This window comes from Staurois parvus, unplaced genomic scaffold (assembly GCF_062004578.1).
Source record: "Staurois parvus isolate SC_StPar_1 unplaced genomic scaffold, SC_StPar_1.0 ptg000071l, whole genome shotgun sequence".
Classification (NCBI taxonomy): domain Eukaryota; kingdom Metazoa; phylum Chordata; class Amphibia; order Anura; family Ranidae; genus Staurois; species Staurois parvus.
This window is the reverse complement of record NW_028317867.1, coordinates 1,671,885-1,687,172: the sequence shown is the minus strand read 5'-3', so window position 1 is coordinate 1,687,172 and position 15,288 is coordinate 1,671,885. Positions and strand designations below refer to the sequence as shown.

Below are 15,288 nucleotides of genomic sequence, written 5' to 3'. Positions count from 1 at the left end.
TAGTAAGGTTTCCCCTCTAACCCTGTTCTGGTGACCACTCAAATTTTGTGATTTTCTTTCACTTTTATTCTCTGTGATGACAGTAAACAAGAAAAACAGAGAAGATGAATATCCCTAATGGGGGGCACAGATAGCAATAAAATGTTGACAGGTGTTAGAATCTTTGTCCAATCTATCTGAAACAGAAAAAAAGGTTTGCTTTTAGTTATACGTAAAGCACAGGGTTTCCTCATGTTCTGATTGATCAGAAACTGCACTCACTAGAGTTCTTGCAAGGCCTGTAGTGCAGTGCTATGAACACTTTTAAGACAATGACAAGAACATGGTTTTGGATGTGCTTTAGGACATGATCATGAATCCGTTCCGGATGTAACATTAGAATTGGAAAGTTTTCTCTTCACTTTATAAATCATTTCCTACCTAGTATACTGAGTACAGCTATCTCCAGGTTTGTGATACATCAGAGCAGGAACAAAATCTTTAAGCAGGTCTTCTGGGATCTGGATTGTGTTGGAGCACTATTTTCCCAGAAAGTTAAATCTTCAGTTCAAACTTATGTTGTAAAATGATATATAAAGAGTTGATCTGTGTGATCCTGCAGGGAACCCAATTAAAGTAAAATGGGCCCTTGAAAAAGTAGCAGCTTGGGGCCCCCCTGGCTTGGATCACTATTTTCTGAGATACTTTTGCGCTCTCAAATATTACCTATCCATTATACTGTATGTTAATAATTATTTCATATAATACAGGCAATTATAAACTTCTATCAGGCAATCTATAATTATATAATACTAGGTATGTATTGTGCTTACCGCTGAAAATATACATGGGTCTCCCAATAAAGTACAGAGGTTGCCAGATACACAAGCTCAGTCCCATGCACACCAACAATTCATACTAAGTCTAAGGGATGTCTTTTTAGTATTTATTGCTGAAGAACTTTAACAGAAGAGGGGTTTAGGGTCACAAGATGCTCCAAATCGATCAGTAGCAAAATAGTGAAAGGACAAACTTCTCACTAATCTTCTAATAACCACTTTTCCTGGAGGTAACAAGGGATGGCTAATATGTTTTTGGACCCTAAAGTAGAAGTTCATATAGCACTTACACAATAGTCCCCAGCAAGATCTTTATTCACAATGTCCTAGAACCTTTAAGCCACCCAGCATCCACAGGTAGATCCTCAGTGAGGGAAATAACAAGATCCTTCCCCAGACCAGAATTTAACAGCAATGCCTTCCAGCAAGTATAATCCTTTGGCAATCTTCTTCAGGCCCTCAGCCCATAAGCTGCTGAGGCCCAGACTGCAGTTTCTTGTCTTGTCTCTTTCCCAAGGACAACAGCCCCCAGGAGAATGAAATGCTCCCTGAAGAGGAAAAACACCCTGCCAAAAGCTTCCAAAACATTTATCACTTCCTCATCCACCTTCTGGATACCTCCTTTAAGGGATTGGCTGGGAAATGAAAAATATTCACACTGATCATCTGAATCTCTTTGCCCTATACTCTAGAAATGTCTTTCAATGGCAGGTGGGATGAATCAAATTCTCAGCTCAGGAAACCCTGAACGGACCAAAACAATTGCTCCACTCACTACAATGGGGCCAAAAATTATCTATATCAGTGCAGGAGTTGTTGAGAAGTATGGAGGTGAACAAAAAGAATGATAATAGGAATTCACACATTTTTAAAGAGGACCTGAAATTATCCTCCCCCCACAAACTTCCATTTATGCATTTACGATTAGAATATGACCGTAAAAAGGGTTAGGTGGTAAACAATTAAGGTAAACCTGTATTATACTGCCAAAATGAAAAGTAACATACACCCCCATCAAACCTGGGTCATCACTGCCGTCCTGAGAAAATCCCAGTACTTCTGGGTATGGGGTACATGTATAGACTCCGCCCAGTCTCACGCAGTGCTTACTGACCTTCACATGGACCATCTTTTAAAGGTTGACATTTTCAACATTATAGCTGAGGCTGAGGGAACAGTATCTGCTATGCAGCATGTGTATTTTTTTGCATTCAAGCACAAAGTACAGATTCAAAGTTGTCAAAATTACAGATGTTAACCTGCAGCTCATTAAGGATGTTTCTTCCTAGATTTACACTATGTAGAGTAAGATGTTGCTTTTGGAAGATTGATAATGCTTAGCACAAGGTGGGGTTCTTTTACTCATGTCTAATATATACTTTATTTGTAAAGGGGCTGTAAAAGCAGTGATCTTTAGCAGTCCCATGTGACAGGTCCCCAGTCTCTGACTGTCTCCTGTAGCATGTCCCCACTCTCCAACTTCACTTTTAGTATGTCCACAGACTTTGACATCCATTCTGTTATGTCTGCAGTCTCTGAACATCTCTTGTGATCAGGGGCGGACTGACCGTTTAGCCATTCGGGCACTGCCCGAGGGCCCGGGGTCAGTATGGGGCCCCATGAGATGCCCCTGGTACCTTTTTTAGGCTTTTATGGGTGTGGTTTGAGTGTGGGCAAGGACACAGGGGCCCCATGATTTCCTATTGCCCGGGGGCCCCATGAGTTGTCAGTCCACCCCTGATTGTGATATGTCTGTACTCTCTGAAAGTCGTACATAGAATCACTTTTACTGAATATTGATGGTATTAGGGGCTGCACTTTTGAACCGCTATCTAGTATACTGATCAGGGCATTAGATCAGGGTGGTAGCCATAACACCCAGAAGAAATCCACGTACATGTGGACACAGGATCCCAGTCTAGCAAGGCGAAGTTCTAGACTTTCTAACCTCTTCGCTTCTGTGCATTATTGTACTTTTTAGTGATGATTATGTTTCTAAATAATAATACTGCCTTGAGTAAATACTTATGTAAGTGCCAATATCGCACAATAGCAAGCCACAGTATATGCTGATCAGGAAATAAGTTGAAAATCACTGGAAACCTGTATACTTCATATTAATTTGTGGCATTGTACTGGCATTCATATGCAGGGCTTTTTTCAGCAGGAATGAGGGAGAATGCACTTCTGACACCTCCAGCACTGACTATTTTTTAGTAAGGTCTATTGTTGCTGGGGGTGTTTTTTGTTGCTGGCGGGGGGGTCTTATGTTGCTGGGGGTTCCGTTTTTGCTGAGAGGTGTCTACTGTTGAGAGAAAGGTCTGTTGATGGTTGCTAGGAGAACTGTTGCATCTGGTGGGGGTCTATTGTTGCTGGGGTGGTAATTTCTTGTGGGGGGTCCACTGTTGCTTTGGGGGTCTATTGTTGTAAAGGGGATCTGTTGTTGCTGGAGGGGGTCTATTGTTGTTAGGGGATCTTTTCTTGCTGGAGTACCTATTGTTGCTGGCTGTAGGGTATCTATTTAAAAAAGATGTTTGTTATTTAAAATTCCATACAAATTACTTGGTATATACTTGATTCTATATTCTCTAAAAGGGGCAGTACTGAGAGGTGGTTAAGGGGTGGAACCAAGGGACTCTGCTGGGAGGTAGGTATGGGTCGGACAACAAGGGTTGATTCAGAAAGGGGGAGTTCCTGCACCTATTCTCTGAGAGGAAAAAAACCCTGCTCATCAGTCTGGTAAAGGTGAAATCCAGGCACTCAAAAGCCACAAAGGATATAAATTCACTTTGTGTGTACTAAATGCCTTTGCAAACCCAAATATTGCCTGATAATGTGACAGCGACATCATCAATGTGCTGTACATAGCCTGTGCAGAGTGCACAAGGAGAGAAAGCAGCAGTGACCAGTCTTTATTATAGGAAGCTTCTATACATAGTCAAAGTTTTACTCTGGATTACAGCTCAGAGCTGGAATAAATACACAAAGCACACAAAGACTGAAGTAAGAATATAAATTGTATTTAGATTATATTTGTTTATTCCGGAGTTCAGCTTTAAGGTGGTTCTAAAGGCTGAAAGTTTTTGTGCCTTAATGCATTCTATGCATTAAGGTAAAAAAAAAACCCTCTGCATGCACCCCCCCAGCCCCTTTTATATGGTCCTCTCTCTCCCTCTTCATTGGCTCAGAGACAGCAGTAGGAGCCATTGGCTCCCACTGCTGCCAATCACAGCCAGTGAGGAGGGAGCACGGGGTGGGACTGAGCCACGCTCTGTGTGTCTCCACAGCTGGCTTGGGAGTGAGTCTGCATGAATGTCCCCATAGCAAGTGGTTTGCTATGCGGGCACTCAACAGTGAGGAGGAGCCATGAGTGCCGGCAGGGGACCCCAGAAGAGGAGGATTGGGGCTGCTCTTCGCAAAACCATTGCAAAGAGCAGGTAGGTATGACATGTTTATTATTTAAAAAAATAAATAAAATTTGATCTTTTACATTCACTTTAAAATCACAAGCTCATCAGATAAAATTTGACATTAAAACTGAATGATGTCTTGAAGCAGAGCATCCATACTGAACTTCTTGCCCACATGCCTGGTCTACTAATCATTTCATTTTCTCTGCCTCTGATTTTTTTTTATCTTTTGATTTTTTAATATGCAAGCTTAGTTATGGAGTTTAAACACTCTAACTGCATTGCCTATTAAGTACATTCCATTTTTTATATGCTATTGTTTGATGTAAGAGTGGGACAGAATCCAGCGCGCCCGTTCATTTATTTATAATCAAAGTATGCGTCGCAGTTTACATTGTGTTGGCTTTTTTGTTTACCTCCTGTGACTTATGTGTTCATAGCTATAATGGAATGTGGGATTGCAGCTTGATGTTTACATACTTTTGTTGTACTCTTATCAGGGAAGTGATTCATGTTAATTATATAGGGTCAAGTTAGCAGTTACAGCATTCATATTAATTTCAGAGTCAGCCTATTGTCTTCAGAGAAGCACTAATTACTAAAAGGCTGTTTGGTAACATCACAACCCCTTCATCATAGCAGTCTACATTAAAGAACTTCACTGTGCTGTTTGGATCTGCAGCCACAAAACATATCCTCAATGCAGTTTAGGAATAACCACAATGTTGTCTGTAAAAAAAAAAAAACGTAATCTGCCAAACATTTGTTTCAGCGCCAGAGATCAAGTTTTTGGCACTGAAATCGGAGCCAGAGTCATGGTGAGGAAATTGGAAAATGACTCCACTAAAGCTATTCTTTGCCCTTACCGCCTACCTATTCTTCATATACAGTTGCAAGAAAAAGTATGTGAACCCCTTGGGAATATGTGGAGTTTTGCATGAATTGGGCATAAAATGTGCTCTGAACGTCATCTAAGTCACAACAATAGAAGAACACAGTCTGCTGAACATAATACTACACAAACATTAGATGTTGCCATGGTTTAATTGCACATAACATGGAAACATTCACAGTGCAGGGAGGAAAAAGTATGTGAGGCCCTAGCTTAATGACTTCTCTCAGAGCTAATTGGAGCCAGGAGTGAGCCAACCTTGACTCCAATCAGTGTGATGATATTGGATGTGTTGCTGACAGCTGTCCTACCCTTAAAAAACACACACCTGTTTTGGGTTTACTGGTTTCAAGAAGCACTGTCTGATGTGAACCATGCCTCGCAGAAAAGAGCTCTCAGAAGACCTACGATCAAGAATTGTTGACTTGCATGAAGCTGGAAAGGGTTACAAAAGTATCTCCAAAAGCCTTGATGTTCATGTGTCCACGGTAAGAAAGACTGTCTACAAATGGAGAAAGTTTAGCACTGTTGCTACTCTCCCTAGGCTTGGTCATCCTGTAAAAATGACTGCAAGAGCACAGCGCAGAATGCTGTAATGAGGCAAAGAAGAATCCCAGAGTGTCAGCTAAAGACCTACAGAAATCTCTGGCACATGCTAACATTTTTGTTGACACATCTACAATAAGGAAAACATTAAACAAGAATGGAGTACATGGGAGGACACCACGGAGGAAGCCATTGCTGTCCAAAAAGAATATTGCAGCACGTTTGAAGTTTGCAAAAGAGCACCTGGATGTCCCACAGCACTACTGGCAAAATATACTATGGACAGATGAAACCAAGATTGAGTTGTTTGGGAAGAACACACAACACTATGTGTGGAGAAAAAAAGGCACAGCACACCAACATCAAAACCTCATCCCCACTGTAAAACATGGCGGAGGGAGCATCATGGTTTGGGGCTGCTTTGCTGCCTCAGGGCCTGGACGGATTGTTGTCATTGATGGGAAAATGAATTCCAGAGTTTATCAAGACATTTTGCAGGAAAACATACGACCATCTGTCCGCCAACTGAAGCTCCGCAGAGGATGGGTGATGCAACAGGACAATGACCCAAAGCATACAAGTAATTCAACAAAACAATGGCTGCAACAGCACAGAATACGCCTTCTGGAGTGGCCCAGTCAGAGTCCTGACCTCAACCCGATTGAAATGCTGTGGCATGACCTTAAGAGAGCGATTCACACCAAACATCCCAAGAATATTGCTACACTGAAACAGTTTTGTGAAGAGGAGTGGTCCAAAATGACTCCAGATCATTGTGCAGGTCTGATCTGCAACTACAGGAAACGTTTGGTTGAGGTTATTGCTGCCAAAGGAGGGTCAACCAGTATTGAGTCCAAAGGTTTACATACTTTTTCCTCCCTGCACTGTGAATGTTTACATGTTATGTGCAATTAAACCATGGCAACATCTAATGTTTGTGTAGTATTATGTTCAGCAGACTGTGTTCTTCTATTGTTGTGACTTAGATGATGTTCAGAGCACATTTTATGCCCAATTCATGCAAAACTCCACGTAATCCCAAGGGGTTCACATACTTTTTCTTGCAACTGTAGCATTTACTCACACATTATAGATTCAGTGCCATCCCCTCTTTTGAATGTCTGCAGCCAGCTCTGTTAAATTTGTTGTCCTGAAATAGGTAAAGTGTATTACTAGATAAAACATTTTGATTTAATCTTGTATAGAGTAGGTAATAAATAGAGACCTCTTTCATATTTGTATTCTTCAAAAGAAATTATTAAATATATAAAAGATATTATTTCAAATTTTTTATCTATCTGCAATAGATCGGATGTACATTATAGGATAGTAGCAGTATACGGAAGGCTGGAACCAGATAACCATGGCCACAAAAACATGGCAAAACTACATTTACTGAGTCTATGACTTCCCTCTTTCAAATTTTTATTGTCATTTAGAAATAAAGTGAGGGAAATACCCAATTTTGGAGATTAATTTTGAGGGTGTCGCCAGTAGAAGAAGTAAAGTGAGATCTTTCAATGGGGACACCTGATTCAAGGACAACTGTCTAAGAAGGGAAATTCCAATTTTCCTAATTTTGGGAGAAATCCTCTAACATATTGTTGCATCTCTGGAACAGAAAGTAAATTTGGAATTTCTCCAATGGCACACAAAAAATAAACTATCAGGAATTTTAACTCCCTTCCCTACTTCTCTTCCCTACTCTGTCCATAAATTGAAAAACAAATGCGGTATACATACACCTTAAAGCTGTAGTTTTTAGTTTCATTTTTGTTTTTGCTATTCAACAGTAGAGACAGAATTCACCTCTAATGAAGCATGCCCATGACCAACTGGCTGCTGGATAGTGTAGAGATCTTCTACCCACTGCTGCCATGTCCTCCCAACAGCACTGATCTTCCCATGCTGATATGTGTACTGAACCATTTGGCTTGGTATATTTGATTTAAACCTACTGTTTGTGGTACATTTGGCAGGGGTTGGATCTGCCTGGCAATCACCCAACAACCATTATAAGTGCCTTGGAGATCTCTTGGAGATGACTTGGAGACCTCTTGCTGTCTCTAGCTGTGAGATCCCTGTGCTGAGATTATGGTTTTGTTCTTACCCACTTTCGGGTTCTTGGTGTTCCATTGTCTTTTGCTGTATTCTCCGCTGTAACAATAAATAAATACATTGTTATTTTAGTTAAATAATTGTATTTTTTATTTAAACTAGAGAGTAGAACCCTTCCATAATTGGCTTTGCAGGTCTATGGACCAAGAAAGTTAAGAGCAAAGATCTATGGCAAGCCTTCACTGTTTGCCTATACTAACTCAGGAAGCAATAGAAGTGAAAGCTGCAAATTTAGGGAAAAGTAAAAAAACAAACAATGCTTTGTTGTAATACTAAATGCCAATTATAAATAACCAAAAAGGAAATATTGAAACTTAGATTTGTAAGAACCTGTAGTAATTCACCTTTCGACCAAAGATTGCTTTACATCCTTCCATCGTTTGTCAGCTTGTATGTGAAGCATTGGCTGTCATTTTGATGAACCAGGTGCTCTGAAAATTTCCAACTGCTCCTACCATCTTAAATTACAACTTGATGATTTCCTTGAAGCATTTATGTTTTTTTTTACCAAATGAGAATTTGAGTAGAGATCTGTAAACGTCAACCGCTAGAAGTCAGAGCAGCTCTAATCACACGTAGGTTAAAGTTCCCCATCAATTTGTATTGCATGCTAAATCTCAGTAATAATGTAGACAAAATTGTTTAATCGGCCTGTGATCATTCCATGGAGATATGCCTAATAGTACATTTCTGTTCTTCTCAGCTAAACCTATTGTCCTTAAAAAAAAATGAATAATCGCTTTTGAATTTTTATTAGCTAATCCATTAGTTTTGATTACAAAGGTATACATAATTTAGAAATGTTTTTATTAAAAATAATTACATGTTTACGCAGAGCTGTAATCATTAGCTAATTGCCAATAAGATCATCATTTAACCCACTTGTATGTGTGAGCATTTGCTCTTAAGAAACTGGATACTTTAATCGCACAAAGGCATTTATTTATTTAATAGACCTGATGTACTAAAGTGGAGGAAAAGTAAACCTTTACGTGCTTGAAACGTCCAAACCTGCTGGGGAATTTCAAAAGCAATAGAGATTCTTCATCACGTAACTGGGTGTTTGAAGTGAACAGAGATTCACTTTAACCTAAGTAATACCATTGTAAATGAAGCCCATATTTAATTGGATCAGCTGTCTGTGGCTATGATTAGTTGCATACCTGTGTATACAGTAGTACTGACATTTATGTTATATTGTAGATAATCATATAATGATGTTTTTATATTATCCACAGTGTCAGTGGATTACTTTGAAGGGAACTATTTACAGTTAAAGCTGTAGAGGGTCCCCTGACCCTTTGCATATGGGGTGCATAGCATACGTGCACATTGAAGCAAACGTACCCCTTAGTTGTCTAATTCAGAAGATCACAAAATTTTCATATTAGCAGCCTTCCCAGGTTTGGAATCTGTGACAAATTTGTTAATACATTGGTGTGAAGAAGTCCAATTATTTTAGAATGGCACACCAGCACACCTACAGAAGACCCCTGCATTGCAACATACCACAATGCACAATGTGGGGTGCACTAAAAAAAATGAAGTGGGACCTATTTTTTGTACATTGCGGTGCACTGAAGCCAAATCATTTTGACGCAATGCAATTTGATGCAACATTTCATTGCAGTGCAGTGTGTGTGTGTGTGTGTGTGTGTGTGTGTGTGTGTGTGACCTTAGCTATCTAAATAGTTCAAAAATTGAAAACAAAATAACAGTTTCTGTTTTGAATTACCAAGTTATGTTAATTATACCCATAAATGTGTATGTTAAAAATTACAAACTGAATCACTTCCACTCTACAATTGGAAAACAAAATCCCAAAATATTGTAACATTTGAAGCTAATGAACTTGGTAAACGCTTATTTGATCTCTTAACTGGAACATTTCTGTAACTTTTTAAAATTTTTCTTTTAGATGTTTATTCTTACTTTAATTGTTTTATATAAGTGCCGCCACACATAATCTGTGTGCACTTTATTGCCATTGATTTGATCCCTTCTGTGAACTTGTATAATAGACTGACCAACAGTTTGGCTTTACTTTCTTGCCAAAACATTTAATTTCTGAAATTGGATAAGTTGAAATTGAACTCTTTCAAGTCAGTCTAAACTTATTAAAATGTTATTTTTTGGCTGAGAGACCATGGTTCTCCTGCTGCATGGTCCTCAAGAGACATCTTAAATTATAGGGTAGAGTTTAAAAAAAAATGGCTAAAAATATAAACTTTGATTCGGAGCAGTGCACCTTAAAGTCCCGTGCAGAGGCAAACAGAGATTGCCTTTGAATTTGCTTGTTTGTCTGAACTTTTAGGGTCAGCTCATGATAGATTGCTTACATTCACATCACTCTGCTTATGCCACAGTGCATTAGTGCATGGACTAGGTACACAGATGTGGCTGATTATTTCAAGTCAATTGTAAATCTTTAAGTGGAAGACATAACACATTTGTTGGGTGACAAATGAATACAGTTTCTGCTGCTGTTTCCCAGAAGACTTTACATGTTGCATTATCTCCAAAACTGCTTTAAGAGATAGGTGGACTACAGGTCTTCTGCCATCTTTGATCAAGACAGGATATATATTCTGTACTAAACTATCTACTGAAACATGATTCAGTCGCTTCTCGGCCTTTTGGCTAAGATCAAGTGTAGTATCTGTTCTTATCAGTGTCCAGTAGGGGTGCTCCACCATCATTCCTGCTTGCGGGGATGATTGGTTGTATAGTACCCCTGCTGGTAGGATGGGGGTCCTGATGGTTAATACAGGGCGGAACAGAAACTGAGGTGCCCACAGGCAGTTGGGGCCCGGGAGTAATCCCCCCCCCCCCAGGAACGCCAGAGGGGCCCAGTTCCTCCTGATTTGAGCGGATCTACCTTGTCTGGCCAGGGGCCGGGGAGGCAGAGAGTCCACGGAACAGTGCCCCCTGAGTGGTTGCCTCAGGGGTGCTCTTAGTAGCACATGGGGATGAGATCCCACGTGTGAAACGTGCACATGGTCACTGTTCTAAACACTTTTTCTGCACTGCGCCTTTTAGGGCTAGGCCTTTTGGCTGAGTCCAGGGCAATTTTTTATGCTACGGGCCTCAGGGCCTAGCCAGTGCACAATTACACGGCCACTTTTTTATTTTTTATTTATTTAACTTATTTTTCTCCCACGTTTTGTCATTTTTCACTTATGTGTGTGTTTTTTTTCCTCACGGATGGTAGGGTGTGGGTTCTCGGGCCTACCGTGAAGTCTAGGGGAGGATGTGTGGCCTTTTGGTTCCTTCCTCCCCTGTACCTAGGGTGGCTTCTCTTTGGGAGAGCCCCCTTACCAAGTACTTGGTGGCTAGTTTAGGCTAGCCACAAGGAAAGGGGTCCGCCAGGCCTTTTGGCTAGGTGGATCACATGGGAACCTTAGTCCCTGTCAGGAGCTTCGTGCCCCGGGGGATCAGGGTAGAGGTCCTACCCCTTCGGGGGTGGACAAAGCACACCCCTAAGTGCACCTTTTTGTGTTGGTTTTGCACTAGCACATTTTTTGTCCACTTACGGGTTTTCGTTTTTTCGCACTTCTGTGGACTTTAAAAAAAAAATGACTGAAATGATGAAAGAACGGGCTGCAATAAGTACCTACACATACGTTTAAATATATTCTACAGTGTCCTCAAGCATGTTAATGTAAAATATCTGTTTCTAGTTTTGATGCCATAGTTCTTTCATGTCCCCTCCCTTTGGCATCCCTCAGTAAAGTGCTTTGAGCCTTTTTACGCTTTCCATTGTAGCAGAGGTAGGGGGACATCTTGATAGAGAACTTCAACTTCAGAATCCCAAGCTAAGATTTGAATACAGAGCTCATGGACTTTACTAGAGGATGTATAAACGTGCTTGCTTATATGTAACAGAGTCAGCTTTAAGGCTCCATGCACACTTGCTTAGAAAACAATGCTCCTAGAAGAGTTTAGTAATTTTTCCCTGTAGATCCATCTAATGTTAACCTATATGTCCATGCATATTATGTACTCTAGAGGTGTTTTTTAGGCTAAGTGTTTAGAGCCAGAAGAAAAACCTTTCTGTTTGTTTTTTTAGAGCGTTTTTCTGGCAGAAGAATATGTTAAATGCTCCTAAACAATAGTACAAAAATGTTCAAAATTATTGTTTTTTTCTGCCAAGAGCACTGGCGTTTTTTTTAGATCAGTGTGCATGGTTCTTTAGCACATATACACTTTAAAAAAAAAGCTAAGAGCAAAAATAATTTTAAACAGAACACCAAAACAAATCAGATACACTTTAAACTAAATCACCAAACTGAATGCGGGGGGGCAAGAAAGAAAGTCACCTAGTAAAGACACAGAATGTACACCATAACAACAAACATATTTCAAATGGCTACCACAAATAAGTCATAAAATAAAAAATAAAAAAAATATTAATAGGGGATATATAGCCATACAGGTGGGACCATAAATTTATATAGTAAATACACTGGCTCTAGACATATCAAAAGTGATAGAAATGCCTTTTATGCAATATGCAGAATGCACAAAAATTAAACAATGTGAGATACAAGCAGAAGATGCTAGCATAACTATATCAGCAAAATCTGAACAAACTTAACAGTAATTTAAATAAGTCACAATATTAACCCCTCCTCGCAGATTGTACATAATATTTATTTATCTATTTTTATCTTTATTTTTACTATCACTATCATTCTCGGAGATTTTAACATCCTTATTAATGTCAATAACCCGGCTACATCCCAACTCTTCAACCTAACCTCATCTTTTGCATTAGCACAGTGTATACAGTCCTCCACTCACTCTGATGGGTATACATTAGACCTTGTTTTCTCCCATCTTTGCACTCCCTACAACCTCACAAACACCTCCTTTCCTCTCTCTGATCACAATCTCATCACCTTCACAGTGTCCTCGTCTTCAAACACCTATCCCTCCAAACAGCAAACAATTACCCACAGAAACCTTCACAACTTGAACCTTGCTCCTTTCCACTCTGCAACTGACCGACTCTATGACAGAATCTCTCCCCTGTCCTGCCCTAACCTAGCCACTGCTGTATAGAACAGTTCGCTTTCATCCGCATTAGACTCACTTGCTCCTCTAACAACACGAAGCATCAAGCCCCGACCGTTACAACCTTGGCAGACTGACGACACCAGGAATCTTAAACGACATAGTCATGCACTGGAGCGATTGTGGCGTAAAACCAAATCCCAGCAAGCATTCACCCTATATAAATCTGCTTTTTTAACATACAATTCCTCCCTCCATGCTGCAAAACAAGCCTACTTTGTCACTCTTATTAATACCTTGTCATCCAGTCCTCGTTGTCTCTTCTCTACTTTTAACTCTCTACTTTCTCCACCTCCACCTAGTACAGTTGTGTTCAAAATAATAGCAGTGTGTTGAAAAAAGTGAATAAAGCTCAAAATCCTTCTAATCGCTTTTATTTCCATGCACACAAATGCATTGGGAACACTAAATATTCTATTCCAAATCAAAACATGAAGAAAAATATATCACATTTGTGTTGTTAATCTAACAAAATTGAAGAAAAGTGAATATTAGACTCTTGAAAAAAATAGCAGTGTTTGTGTTCTTCTTTACAAACTCAAACATTCACTATATAAACTGAAAAATGTATGAAGATTTTGCTTTCCTTTGAATCACCTAATTAATATTTAGTTGTATAACCACTGTTTCTGTGAACTGGGAGATTGATCTTAAGTTGTTCAGGTTGGTGGGGTCCTGCAACTGGGAGATGGATCTTAAGTTGTTAAGGTTGGTGGGGTCCTGCATCCACACAAGTGATGTGGATGCTGGAATCTCCCCAGTCGCAACCCTGTATGCTAACAGTAGGGGTCCGTGCCCTGTCAGAATACACAGATCAGCTCCTCGGCCATTGGCTGCAAGCACTGATTGAATACTGGTTTTCCAGAATGACTTTTCAACAGAAGCCTTTCATTAGATTGGCTTCTGTTAAACAGAGAGGATTACATACTGTACATACTGAAAGTTTGCCAGTTCCTGCAGAGCCAGTGGAATTTCAGTAGGGGTTTACCTGGCTTAAGTTTGTAAATGAGACAACCATTTTGTCACAGGCAGTTCCAATGAAGGTGGACCTATCAACTAAGGCCCCTTTTTCACGGGTAGACCATTCATTGCACTCTATGGGATGGCGGATGTAAATGGACGTGTCCATTTACACCCGCCTGCATCTGATTGGATCCACTCAAAACAGGCAGATGGGGATCTGTTCCCATCCGTCTAGTGGATCAGATGAGAATCAGATGTAAACGGACAGGTGATCCGTTTACATCCAACCACCCATAGAGGAAAGCAGGCTGTGTCTGTGTCCACTCTGAATAAGCAGAGCGGACACAGACCTGTCATCTACCTGCTCAGCAGGGATCAGCGAACAAATTCCCCCCCCACTGAGCAGGCTGATCCGCTGGTGGAGGCTGCCCATGTGAAAGGGGCCTTAGCAAATAGTTTGAGAAAGGACATGCAGTATTCTCAGAGCACAAAATGTTGCAAAAATTCCTTTTATCTAGATTTATCTCAAAAGTATGATTCATATATAACTTTATACATCTTCTTAAATTCTGTTAGTATTTTTAGGCTATTAGTGATTGGAATTTAAGTCAGCAAAGGGGTGTGTGATGATGATCTAAATGGTCCGTATAAGTGCAGCAAAAACTAAAGTGGGCTGTGGAGGTATTAGACCGTTTTCCTTGTCAGCTCTTCCTTGTTAAGAAGCGCAGTGGATGTACACAAAGGGTCACAGGGCCTATTCCATTACTTGTTTTTCACATCCTCCAGTTGTCAAACTACTTTGTACTGTGTCTGCCTTGTCAGGACAAAGTATTACAACATTCCATGTTTCATGTGTCATGTCGTTGTTTAGCTCTGTGTTGTTGAAATAGCTGACCTTGTGTCATTGTTCTTTATGTTCAGTTGTCTTATTTGACATGGGCTGCCAGTAATTGTAAAGAGGATATAACCAATGATAGTATGTCTAAAAGATTCTTTTAGTTAAAGCAGATTTCAGTTTAGTTTAGTTTGCCTATTGTGCAATAATTTACACCCTACTGGAAATGATAAATATATTATGATTGCTTGGGTGCCATTTGAGGCTCTTTTTATACGAGTTCCAATATCCTCCCTTGGATTCTGGATATTCTGTGTCAGAATATCAAATCTTGGTACCTGTTTTCATTTACATAATTTTTTACATGACTAAACTTCATGCTAGTCCTAATTATCTCTGCGGCACACGAATTTGAAATTGTCTGGCAATGTTTTATTCTTTTTTCATCTACCATTCTTCATTTTTCCTCCAACACAATCTACAGATTTTGCATTCACTCACTGTATCTATTGATGATCTGAAATGCATTAATCTTAAAACATCCTAAAAACATTAATTTATTGTTAATACAATTGATTTCTTTGTCAAATGTTCTCAAAACGTACTGTGGTTCATTAATTATATAACCTC

General features: G+C 39.8%; 1 protein-coding gene and 1 pseudogene across 4 annotated transcripts in view; both read left to right on the top strand.

Moving 5' to 3' along the window:
• LNX1 (ligand of numb-protein X 1) overlaps positions 1–15,288 on the top strand; it is a 250,324-nt gene that overhangs the window by 152,858 nt on the left and 82,178 nt on the right. The window lies entirely within an intron of this gene.
• On the top strand, positions 10,405–10,566 carry LOC149469398 (U2 spliceosomal RNA; annotated as a pseudogene).